Consider the following 12,460-nt stretch of genomic DNA (forward strand, 5'->3'; position numbering starts at 1 on the left):
AATGTAAATGTAACCATATTGCAAATGCACGTGCATTTGCAATATGATTCTATAGTGAAAAAACATCACCTAATGGACATGATGAAATCAACACGAGTGATGGAAAGGTACAACTATCACCGCTCGGCCATCCTGTGTTCATCAGGCCAGTCAATTTTGCATTTTTGAGCATGTCAAATTTCATATGGCATTTGGCCCCAAAAAAAGTGAATTTTGACTTCCTATGAAATCATATTGTAAATGGACAAATCATATTCCTTATGCACAAGTAAAAAGAAAAATATATATATATGATATTAAAATACAACTAAAGTATGTTGATACAGTTCTTATACGTGTGTAATTGACACAAAATTTGAAAGAATTTCGAAAAACGGTCCAGAAAGCACTTTTTAAGGGTGTGTGAAGTTTTTTCCAAAATTTTGACATTTTTGACTTTTGACTTCGTATGAAATCATATTGAAAATGGACAAAACATATTCCTTATGCGCATGTAAAAAAAAATAAAAAAAATATGATAATAAAATTGGACAAAAGTATATTCATACAGTTCTTACACATGTGTAATTGACAAAAAAATCGAAAGAATTTCGAAAAACGGTCCAGAAAGCACTTTTTTAAGGGGTGATAAGTTTTTTACAAAAAATTCATTTTTTCAAAATTTTGCTTTTGGACGTTGACTTGGGTTACATATCCAATATGAAAAACCACGGTGGAGCGGATTCGCCACCTGTTGAATTTTTAAAAAGTGTTACAACTGGCAATAGCCATATGGCATTTGCAATATGCTTTGCATGAATCAACGCCGAATTGGGTGGTATTGGACAATGTGTATATGGTTTGGCCACTGCCAATATCTTGCCATTCATTTTTGTCCAATACAGGGGGGTCTTCCCTTACATTTTTTATTTAACTAGGCAAGTCAGGTAAGAACAAATTCTTATTTACAATGACGGCCTACCTCGGCCAACACTGGGCCAATTGTCTGCCGCCCTATGGGACTCCCAATCACGGCTGGATGTGATACAACCAGGAATCAAACCAGGGTCTGTAGTGATGCCTCTAGCACTGAGACGCAGTGCCTTAGAACACTGCGCCACTCGGGAGTAGGTAAATGGATGACCTCCGTATGTGTGGTTCCCACCGTGAAGCATGGAGGAGGAGGTGTGACAGCGTGAGGGTGCTTTGCTGGTGACACTGTCTATGATGTATTTAGAATTCAAGGCACAATTAACCAACATGGCTACCACAGCATTCTGCAGCGATACGCCATCCCATCTGGTTTGCACTCTGTGGGACTATCATTTATTTGTCAACAGGACATTGACCAAACACACCTCCAAGCTGTTTAAGGGCTATTTGAGCAAGGAGGAGAGTGATGGAGTGCTGCATCAGATGACCTGGGTCCACAATCACTTGACCTCAACCCAATTGAAATGGTTTGGGATGAGTTGGACCGCAGAGTGAAGGAAAAGTAGCCGTGTGCTCAGCATATGTGGGAACTCCTTCAAGGCTGTTTGAAAAGCATTCCTCATGAAGCTGGTTGAGAAAATGCCAAGAGTGTGCAAAGCTGACACCAAGGTAAAGGGTGGCCACCCTATCAAGTCAACATAAGACTTTTATCTCCCTCACCAACTTCAAACATCAGCTATCCGAGCAGCTAACCGATCGCTGCAGCTGTACATAGTCTATTGGTAAATAGCCCACCCATTTTCACCTACCTCATTCCCATACTGTTTTTATACTGTTTTTTAAATTTATTTATTTACTTTTCTGCTCTTTTGCACACCAATATCTCTACCTGTACATGACCATCTGATCATTTATCACCCCAGTGTTAATCTGCAAAATTGTATTATTCACCTACCTCCTCATGCCTTTTGCACACATTGTATATAGACTGCCCATTTTTTTTCTACTGTGTTATTGACTTGTTAATTGTTTACTCCATGTGTAACTCTGTGTTGTCTGTTCACACTGCTATGCTTTATCTTGGCCAGGTCGCAGTTGCAAATGAGAACTTGTTCTCAACTAGCCTACCTGGTTAAATAAAGGTGAAATAAAAATAAATAAAAAATAAGCACTGGGCCATCCACTCTTTAAAAGCACCTGGTCCAGCACAGGTGAAACACCTTCCAACTAACGAGATGGCAATCAGCATAGGTGCAACACATACTGACTAATGCACCTCATTAGTCAGTATGTGTTGCACCAATCAGTGCACCCTGCTAACAAGCTTCACGTGCTAAAGAAAAACCTCAAAACATAAATGGAAAAAACAATGCCGATAACATGACATGCCACTGGCTTTGAATAAAGTTAGTTAGTCCTAAATATTTCAAATATTAAACGCATTGCATTTGGGACAATTCATTCACTAAACCCTAAACCTCAACTAAACCTTGTAATAAATTATGTGTAAATTGAACAAGTTGAGGTGACTAAACTGCTTGGAGTAACCCTGGAGAGTGAACTTTCATGGTCAAAACACGTTGATACAACAGTAGCTCAGATGGGGAGAAGTCTGTCCATAATAAAGAGTTGCTCTGCATTTTTAACAACCTGTTCAACAAGGCAGGTCCTACAGGCCCTATAGTTTTGTCACACCTGGACTACTGCTCAGTCGCCTGGTCAGGTGTCACAAAGAGGGAACTTGGAAAATGACAATTGGCTCAGAACAGAGCAGCATGTACATGGCGAGCTAACATTAATAATATGCGCAGTGCCTTGGGAAAGTATTCAGACCCCTTGACTTTTTCCACATTTTGTTACATTAAAGCCTTATTCTAAAATTGATTAAATTGTTTTCCCTCATCAATCTGCACACAATACCCAATAATGACTAAGCAAAAACTGGTTTTTAGACATTTCTGGTAATTAAAAAAATTGAAATATCACATTTACTTAAGCATTCAGACCTTTTACTCAGTACTTTGTTGGCAGCGAGTGTTCTTTGGCAGCGAGTGGTCTTGGGTATGACGGTACAAACTTGGTACACTTGTATTTGGGGAATTTCTCCCATTCTTCTCTGCAGATCCTCTTAAGTTCTTTCATGGATGGGGAGAGTTGCTGCACAGCTATTTTCAGGTCTCTCCAGAGATGTTCGATCGGCCACTCAAGGACATTCAGAGACTTGACCCGAAGCCACTCCTGCCTCGTCTTAGCTGTGTGCTTAGGGATGTTGTCCTGTTGAAAGGTGAACGTTCTCCCTAGTCTGAGGTCCTGAACGTTCTGGAGCAGGTTTTCTTCCAGGATCTCTCTGTACTTTGCTCCGTTCATCTTTGCATCGATCCTGACATATTTATTTTCCACCATAATTTGCAAATAAATTCATAAAAAATCCTACAATGTGATTTTCTGGATTCTTTTTCTCATTTTGTCTGTCATAGTTGAAGTGTACCTATGATGAAAATTACAGGCATCTCTCATCTTTTTAAGTGGGAGAACTTGCACAATTGGTGGCTGACTAAATTATTTTTTGCCCCACTTTATATAGGTAATTAGGTAGACAGGTAGTTAAGCAGATAGGTAGCTCTTATGGTTGTGTACAGATAGGTATTTAGCTAGATAGGTCGTTAAAGTCTTTCTTACCATGTCCTTGTGGTTTGGGTAGAAGGTCTGGTCGATCAGAGGGAACTTGTCAGGGCCTAGTTTCTTACAGGTGGCGATCAGCTGGGCAAACTAGTGGAGGGGTACAGGAGACAGTTAGTAGAGGTGGCATGGGACTAGTGATTAGGCCTGGACTAGGACTGAAGAAGACATGGCAGCTGAACCAAAATCCTACAGACTTTTCCTCCAGACACCGGGTAAATGTAAAGAAAAAGTTGTAACTAGAGGAACATATGAGGCCAATAAATCTAGAGGTCTCTCCTCCAGACACCTGGTCAATGTTCAGATAAAGCTGTAGAGGAACTGATGAGCCAAATTATTTACAGGACTGTCCTCCAGACACCTGGTCAATGTTCAGATAAAGCTGTAGAGGAACTGATGAGCCAACTTATTTACAGGACTCTCCCCAAGACACCTGGTCAATGTTCAGATAAAGCTGTAGAGGAACTGATGAGCCAAATTATTTACAGGACTCTCCTCCAGACACCTGGTCAATGTTCAGATAAAGCTGTAGAGGAACTGATGAGCCAAATTATTTACAGGACTCTCCCCAAGACACCTGGTCAATGTTCAGATAAAGCTGTAGAGGAACTGATGAGCCAACTTATTTACAGGACTCTCCCCAAGACACCTGGTCAATGTTCAGATAAAGCTGTAGAGGAACTGATGAGCCAACTTATTTACAGGACTGTCCTCCGGACACCTGGGAAATGTTCAGATAAAGCTGTAGAGGAACTGATGAGCCAAATTATTTACAGGACTGTCCTCCAGACACCTGGTCAATGTTCAGATAAAGCTGTAGAGGAACTGATGAGCCAACTTATTTACAGGACTGTCCTCCGGACACCTGGGAAATGTTCAGATAAAGCTGTAACTGGAGGAATATATGAGGCAAATAATTCTCTAAATGATTATCTGTTAGCTGGCTGGGGCACTATGATGGGAAGTACTATTATAAAACAGGTTATTGTGCTGGTGGTGCTGCTACATTGATCTGGTCCATTCACATCCAACATTAAATCAATGTTGTGCTGAGTTATAAGGTCAACTTAAAAGCCAGTTGTAAAAATGTCAGGCTCTGTGTTTAATAGAGGAGCCTATTTCCCCACTGTATAGCCTTACCACCCCCTGTGTATGTGTGTGTCTCACCGCCCAGGGCTTGTCACAGAGGCTGTAGATGGACTCCAGTGAGTTGATGCTGGGGACTCCTGCGTACTGCAGGCCGATGATCATGTTCCTGAAGTCCTCATTGTGGGCCATGCTATAGGCATGCTGCCTCATCAAGACAAAGTCAGGTTTAATGGACCTGAGAGGAGTAGAGGACAAAGTCAGGCTTGAAGGACCTGAGAGAGTTAGAGGACAAAGTCAGGCTTGAAGGACCTGAGAGGGTTAGAGGACAAAATCAGGCTTGAAGGACCTGAGAGAGTTAGAGGACAAAGTCAGGCTTGAACAACCTGGGAGGGTTAGAGGACAAAGTAAGGCTTGAATGACATGGGAGGGTAGAACATATGTGATTTGATCACATTCAGAAACAGGGTCTGAAGTGATCAATCTGAGACATGAAAACTCTGCTGAGGTAATGTCCTGGAAAGCATACAGCCTGGGTGCCCTTAGAAAAATGAATGTGTTACTGCAAACTTCCTTCAATTAAATAGTGTGCCACAAAATGTTTCTAAACGTTTGCTACTAGTGGTGAATCATCGGCAAACATTTGGCAACAAAAATATTTATTGCCACTAGTGGCAAACAGTTCACAAAAGTTTTTTTCTGACAGATAATTCTCAAGATTCTATTTGAATCTGTAGCAAACCTAAGGCAGAAACATCTAGAGACCCTTTCGAAAGTATTTAGACCCCTTGACTTTTTCCACATTTTGTTACGTTACAGCCTTATTCTAAAACAGATTAGACAAAACTATTTCCTCAGCAATCTACACATAATACCCCATAATGACAAAGCAAAAACATTAAAAAAAAAAAATGGTGCAAAAAGAAACAAAAAAAACAACCTTATTTACATAAGTATTCAGACCCTTTGCTATGAGACTCGAAATTGAGCTCAGGTGCATCCTGTTTCCATTGATCATCCTTGAGAGGTTTCAACAACTTGATTGGAGTCCACCTGTGGGAAATGAAATGGATTGGACATGATTTGGAAATGCACACATCTGTCTATTTAAGGCCCCACAGTTGACAGTGCATGTCAGATGAAAAACAAAGCCATGAGGTTGAAAGGATTTGTCTGTAGCGCTCCGAGACAGGATGGCATCGAGAGACAGATGTGGGGAAGGGCACCAAAACATTTCTGCATCATTCAAGGTCCCCAAGATGAAAATGGCCTCCATCATTCTTAAATGGAAGAGGTTTGGAACTACCAAGACTCTTCCTAGAGCTGGTCGCCCAGCCAAACTGAACAATCGGTGGAGAAGGGCCTTGGTCAGGGAGGTGACCAAGAACACAATGGTCAGTCTGACAGAGCTCTAGTTCCTCTGTGGAGATGGGAGAACCTTCCAAAAGGACAACCACCTCTGCAGCCTTCACCAATTATGTCTTTATGGCAGAGTGGCCAGACGGAAGCCACTCCTCAGTAAAAGGCACATGACAACCGGCTTGAAGTTTGCCAAACGGCACCTAAAGACTCTCAGACCATGTGAAACCAGATTCTCTGGTGTGATGAAACCAAGAATGAACTCTATGGCGTGAACGCCAAGCGTCTCGTCTGGAAGACAACCTGACACCATCCCTACTGTGAAGCATGGTGGTGGCAGCATCATGCTGTGGGGGTGTTTTTCAGGGACTGGGAGACGAACGGTGCAAAGTGCAGAGAGATCCTTTATGAAAACCTGCTCCAGAGTGCTCAGGACCTCAGATTGGGGCTAAGGTTTACCTTCCAACAGGAGTGGCGTTGGGACAGGTCTCTGAATGTCCTTGAGTGGTCAGACTGGACTTGAATCCGATGCAAGATCTCTGGAGATACTTGAAAATAGCTGTGCAGCCACACTCCCCATCCAAGCTGACAGAGCTTGAGAGGATCTGCAGTGAAGAATGGGAGAAACTCCCTAAATACAGGTGTTCCAAGCTTTTAGCGTCATCTCCAAGAAGACTTGAGGCTGTAATTGTGGCAAAAGTGCTTCTACAACGTACTGAGTAAAGGGTCTGAATACATATGTAAATGTGATATTTTAGTTGGATTTGTTATACATTTGCTAACATAAAAAAACGTTTTGGCTTAGTCATTATGGGGTATTGTGTGTAGATTAAGGAAGGGAACAAATGTTTTAACACATTTTAGAATAAGGCTGTATCCTAACAAAATGTGGAAAAAGTCAAGTGGTCGGAACAATTTAGATGGCACTGTATGGCCGCTAGTGGCAAACAGTTCACCAATATCCATTTCTGGTGAACACATGAGCTCCAAGACCAGTAACCATTGACCAATCAAGAGGATTAGAAAAAGCTTGGTTTCCATTTTCCAACAGATATCTAGCTAACTACAGTACCTTCCAAAGTTGTCCGGTGAGTGTCTAACTTATTAATTTATAATAAACTTTAACATTTTATTAGCTTAATAACTCCCTTGGGGATAGTGAGACGCTAGCGTCTCAAGTGGCCAATAGCCTCGGGAAATGCATAGCACCAAATTCAAATAAAACGTGATAAAACTCAAACTTTCATTAAATCACACATGCAGGATACGCAATTAAAGCTACACTTGTTGTAGCTTTAACTTCTTTAAGGAATACCTAGGATAGGATAAAGTAATCCCTCTCACCCCCCCTCCCCCTGAAAAGATTTAGATGCACTACTGTTCCACTGGAGGTCATAAGGTGAATGCACCAATTTGTAAGTCGCTCTGGATAAGAGCGTCTGCTAAATGACTTAAATGTAATGTAAATGTTGTGAATCCAGCCAACATGTCAGATTTGAAAAATGCTTTTCGGCGAAAGCATGAGAAGCTATTATCTGATAGCATGCACCCACCTGAACCAGTTGTAAACAAAATAACTAGCGTAGCAGGCGCTACACAAAACGCTGAAATAAAATATAAAACATGCATTACCTTTGACGAGCTTCTTTGTTGGCACTCCAATATGTCCCATAAACATCACAATTGGTCCTTTTTTTCGATTAATTCCGTCCATGTATACCCAAAATGTCCATTTATAAAGCAGGTCCAGAAAAAGCAGATCCAGAAAAAAACAGCTTGCCAAAACACAACGTCACTACAAAACATTTCAAAAGTTGCCTATAAACTTTGCCAAAATATTTCAAACTACTTTTGTAATACAACTTTAGGTATTTTTAAACGTTAATAATCGATCAAATTGTAGACTGGGCAATCTGTATTCAATAGAGCAAGTAAACAAAACATGCCCCTTTTTCGCTCTTGCGTAACTTTCAACAGTGTAACATTGTTCCAGGATGTGCCTCTTCTTCGTTGCACCAATGATTAACCTTAACCCAATTCCAAAGACTGGTGACATCCTGTGGAAGTCGTAGGAACTGTAAAATGGTCCCTATCAAATATCCCTTGTCAAATACAACTGAGGGAACGGTCAGAGGCAAAAAAATAATAATAATAATAATTTGAATAGTTTTTCCTCAGAGTTTTGCCTGCTACATAAGTTCTGTTATAGTCACAGACATGATTGAACCAGTTTTAGAAACTTCAGAGTGTTTTCTATCCACACCTACTAATAATATGCATATCTTATATTCTTGGCATGAGTAGCAGGAAGTTGAAATTGTGCACGCTATTTATCCAAAAGTGGAAATGCTGCCCCCTATCCTAATATGGCTGCGATCCCCATACAGGGATCAACATCAGGGGAAATTTCAGAGTGACAACTAAAAATACAACGTCGTAACATTAAACATTCTTGAAAATGCAAGTGTCTTACATCCTTCAAAAGATTAGGATCTTGGTAATCATACTACGTTTTCCAATTTAAAATAACTATTACAGAGAACAAATCCCATGCTTTTGTTTGAGAAGAGCAATCAACAACAAAAACATTTTCCGCCATGACAGTTTTTACACATTCACATCTGAAGGTAAAATTATGACTTACATTCTGATATCTTGCTCTTATTTCTCTTCCTGCGGGTCCCAGTGATCAAATGAAGTGCCGTTTTCTTTGATAAAATCAATTTTTATAGCCTAAATCGAAACATTTTGTAACCTGTTTGTGCCATGAATTCCATCTCTATAATTTTTTTACGGTGCATTCGACGTAATTACACACGGTAAACAATTGTTTATCTAGTCATGGTTGGTTTCAGTACATTCCTCTGGATGTTTGCAACACAGCCAAACGTCTTTGTTTTTTTTGCGGGGAGTAGAGCAATGACTACCTTGCGCACCAATAATTTTAGCAAAGCTTCGTTGACTGATTGTATTTCTGCCCAATGACCACTGATCTCCTTGAAATCTAGTTGGGTAGATAGCCAATGAGCTGAGGTAAACGCCAGTATGTAATGGTTTTGGGTAGGACCACCATTCCTTGTTTGTAAATGCATGCGTTCTCGCCTTAACTATCAGAGGAGTTGCTGTGATGCTTGTTACGCGCAGCAGTATTTTGGAAAGTTGTGTTTTCAACAATTTCATTGAAGACATCATGGAGAATAAATCAGGAAAAGTGAAGTCAAAGTCTAAAGTGAAAGTGAAAAAGTGAAAGTGAGACAGATTTTTTGTTTGAGTGTTATGATTTAAACAGGAGCTGAGGAGCTGTTTCTGCAAGGACAGGATGTACTTCTGGACGGGTAAGTGCTAATGCTGTTTTATGAAATATATATATATATATTCCACTTGTGATCTTTCTTTCTTTACCATTCTTGTGATCATTTTGACCCCACGGGGTGAGATCTTGCATGGAGCCCCAGATCGAGGGAGATTATCGGTGGTCTTGTATGTCTTCCATTTCCTAATAATTGCTCCCACAGTTGATTTCTTCAAACCCAGCTGCTTGCCTATTGCAGATTCAGTCTTCCCAGCCTGGTGCAGGTCTAACATTTTGTTTCTGGTGTCCTTTGACAGCTCTTTGGTCTTGGCCATAGTGGAGTTTGGAGTGTGACTGTTTGAGGTTGTGGACAGGTGTCTTTTATACTGATAACAAGTTCAAACAGGTGCCATTAATACAGGTAATGAGTGGAGGACAGAGGAGCCTCTTAAATAAGAAGTTACAGGTCTGTGAGAGCCAGAAATCTTGCTTGTTTGTAGGTGACCAAATACTTATTTTCCACCATAATTTGCAAATAAATTCATTAAAAATCCTACAATGTGATTTTCTGGATTTTTTTTCTTCTCATTCTGTCTGTCATAGTTGAAGTGTACCTATGATGAAAATTACAGGCCTCATCTTTTTAAGTGGGAGAACATGCACAATTGGTGGCTGACTAAATACTTTTTTGCCCCACTGTATATCTCCATGTCTAAAAATTGTATTTTCATCAACATTTGTCATGAGTATTTCTGTAAAACCAAGACTCTACCAAGACTCTACCAAGACTCTTCCTAGAGCTGGCCGCCCGGACAAACTGAGCAATAGGGGGAGAAGGGCCTTAGTCAGGGTGGTAACCAAGAACACGATGGACACTCTGACAGAGCTCCAGAGTTCCTCTGTGGAGATGGGAGGACCTTCCAGAAGGACAACCATCTCTGCAGTACTCCACAAATCAGGCCTTTAAAAATAATTGTATTTATATTTCACCTTTATTTAACCAGGTAGGCTAGTTGAGAACAAGTTCTCATTTGCAACTGCAACCTGGCCAAGTTAAAGCATAGCAATTCGACACATACAACAACACAGAGTTACACATGGAATAAACATTACATAGTTAATAATACAGTAGAACAAAAGAAAACAAAAAGTCTATATACAGTGAGTGCAAATGAGGTAAGATAAGGGAGTTAAGGCAATAAATAGACCATGGTGGCGAAGTTATTACAATATAGCATTTAAACACTGGAATGGTATATGTGCAGAAGATGGATGTGGAAATAGAGATACTGGGGTGCAAAGGAGCAAGATAAATAAATAAATAAATACAGAATGGGGATGTGGTAGGTAGATAGATGGGCTGTTTACAGATGGGCTATGTACAGGTGCAGTGATCTGTGAGCTGCTCTGACAGCTGGTGCTTAAAGCTAGTGAGGGAGATATGAGTCTCCAGCGTCAGAGATTTTTGCAGTTCTTTCCAGTCATTGGCAGCAGAGAACTGGAAGGAAAGACGACCAAAGGAGGAATTGGCTTTGGGGGTGACCAGTGAGATATACCTGCCCGAGCGCGTGCTATGAGTGGGTGCTGCTATGGTGACCAGTGAGCTGAGATAAGGTGGCGCTTTACCCAGCAGAGACTTGTAGATAACATGTGGCCAGACTAAAGCCACTCCTCAGTAAAATCCACATGGCAGTCCGCTTTGCGTTTTCCAAAAGACACCTAAAGACTGTCAGACCATGAATCTGATGAAACCAAGATTGAACTCTTTGGCCTGAATGCCAAGCGTCACGTCTGAAGGACACCTGGCAACATCCCTACAGTGAAGCACGGTGGTGGCAGCATCATGCTGTGGGGATGCTTTTCAGTGGCAGGGTCAGGGAGTCTAGTCAGGATTGATGACAGATGAATGAGCAAAGAACAGAGAGACCCTTGATGAAAACCTGCTCCAGAGCACTCAGGACCCCAGACTGGGGTGAAGGTTCACCTTCCAACAGGACAAAAAACCTAAGCACACAGCCAAGACAAAGCAGGAGTGGCTTCAGGACAAGTCTCTGAATGTCCTTGAGTGCCTCATCCAGAGCCCGGACTTGAACCCAATTGAAAATCTCTGGAGAGATCTGAAAATAGCTGTGCAGTGACCCTGCCCATCCAATATGTAAAGAAGAATGGGAGAAACTCCCCAAATACAGTTGTGGCAAGCTTGTAGTGTCCTACCCAATAAGACTTGAGGCTGTAATTGCTGACGAAGGTGCTTCAACAAAGTACTGAGTAAAGGGGTTGAATACTTATGTAATTGTGATATTTCAGTTTTTAATTAGTAATACATTTGCAAAGTTTCTAAAAACAGTTTTGGCTTTGTGATCATGGGGTATGGTGTGTAGATTAATTAATTATTATTATTATTATTTTAATCAATTTTCGAATGGCTGTAACATGTCAAAATGTGGAAAAAGTCAAGTGATCTAAATACTTTCTGAATACACTGTAGATTGGGGCTGTTGCCAAAGGGTTTTCTAGTCAAGTGACGTCAGGAATGGAGTTGTCTGAGGCCAGGAGAAAGCAGCAGCGGTGGTCATTCCAGCCGATTGAGGCTCATTCCGGTTTCTCTCTCAGAGTTCAAAGTCTGGATTCCGGGGTTGATTTACTATCCCTGGGTGACTCTGGAGAGTTTTCAGAGTGTGAATCAGATGACATCAGTCCAGAAGAGTCTAAAGCCCCGGCTTTGGATTCGGTGGGGGAAAGTGACCCATTGGTGATTAATGTGCTTTTGACGGAGCTGTGTTGTAGGGCGGCAGACCACGTTGGGGTGGATTGGTTGTCTTCTCCGCCGTAGAGGTGTTCCTCCAGGTTTGGGGGAAGTATTTTGCCTCTTGTCCCTACAGTGTTGAAGTGTCGCTTACCTCTGTTTAAAGATCTTGCAGATGAGCTAAAGGCAACCTGGGATTCCTCTCATTCAGCCAGGCTGGTTCTACCAGTTTATGGCGAGTTTATGAATGTAGAGGTTATGGTGGAGGCAGGGTTTGTTCGCCGATGGATGGAAAGCTGGCGAGTTCCAAATTGAGCGACTTACAAATTGGTGCATTCACCTTATGACATCCAGTGGAACAGTAGTGCATCTAAATCTTTTAAGGG

The 12,460-nt window shown here is 41.3% G+C and overlaps 1 pseudogene; it reads right to left on the reverse strand.

Annotated features, from left to right (window-relative positions):
• LOC115118616 (synapsin-2-like) overlaps nt 1-12,460 on the reverse strand; it is a 299,540-nt pseudogene that overhangs the window by 201,697 nt on the left and 85,383 nt on the right.

Source organism: Oncorhynchus nerka, linkage group LG15, assembly GCF_034236695.1.
Source record: "Oncorhynchus nerka isolate Pitt River linkage group LG15, Oner_Uvic_2.0, whole genome shotgun sequence".
Classification (NCBI taxonomy): Eukaryota; Metazoa; Chordata; class Actinopteri; order Salmoniformes; family Salmonidae; genus Oncorhynchus; species Oncorhynchus nerka.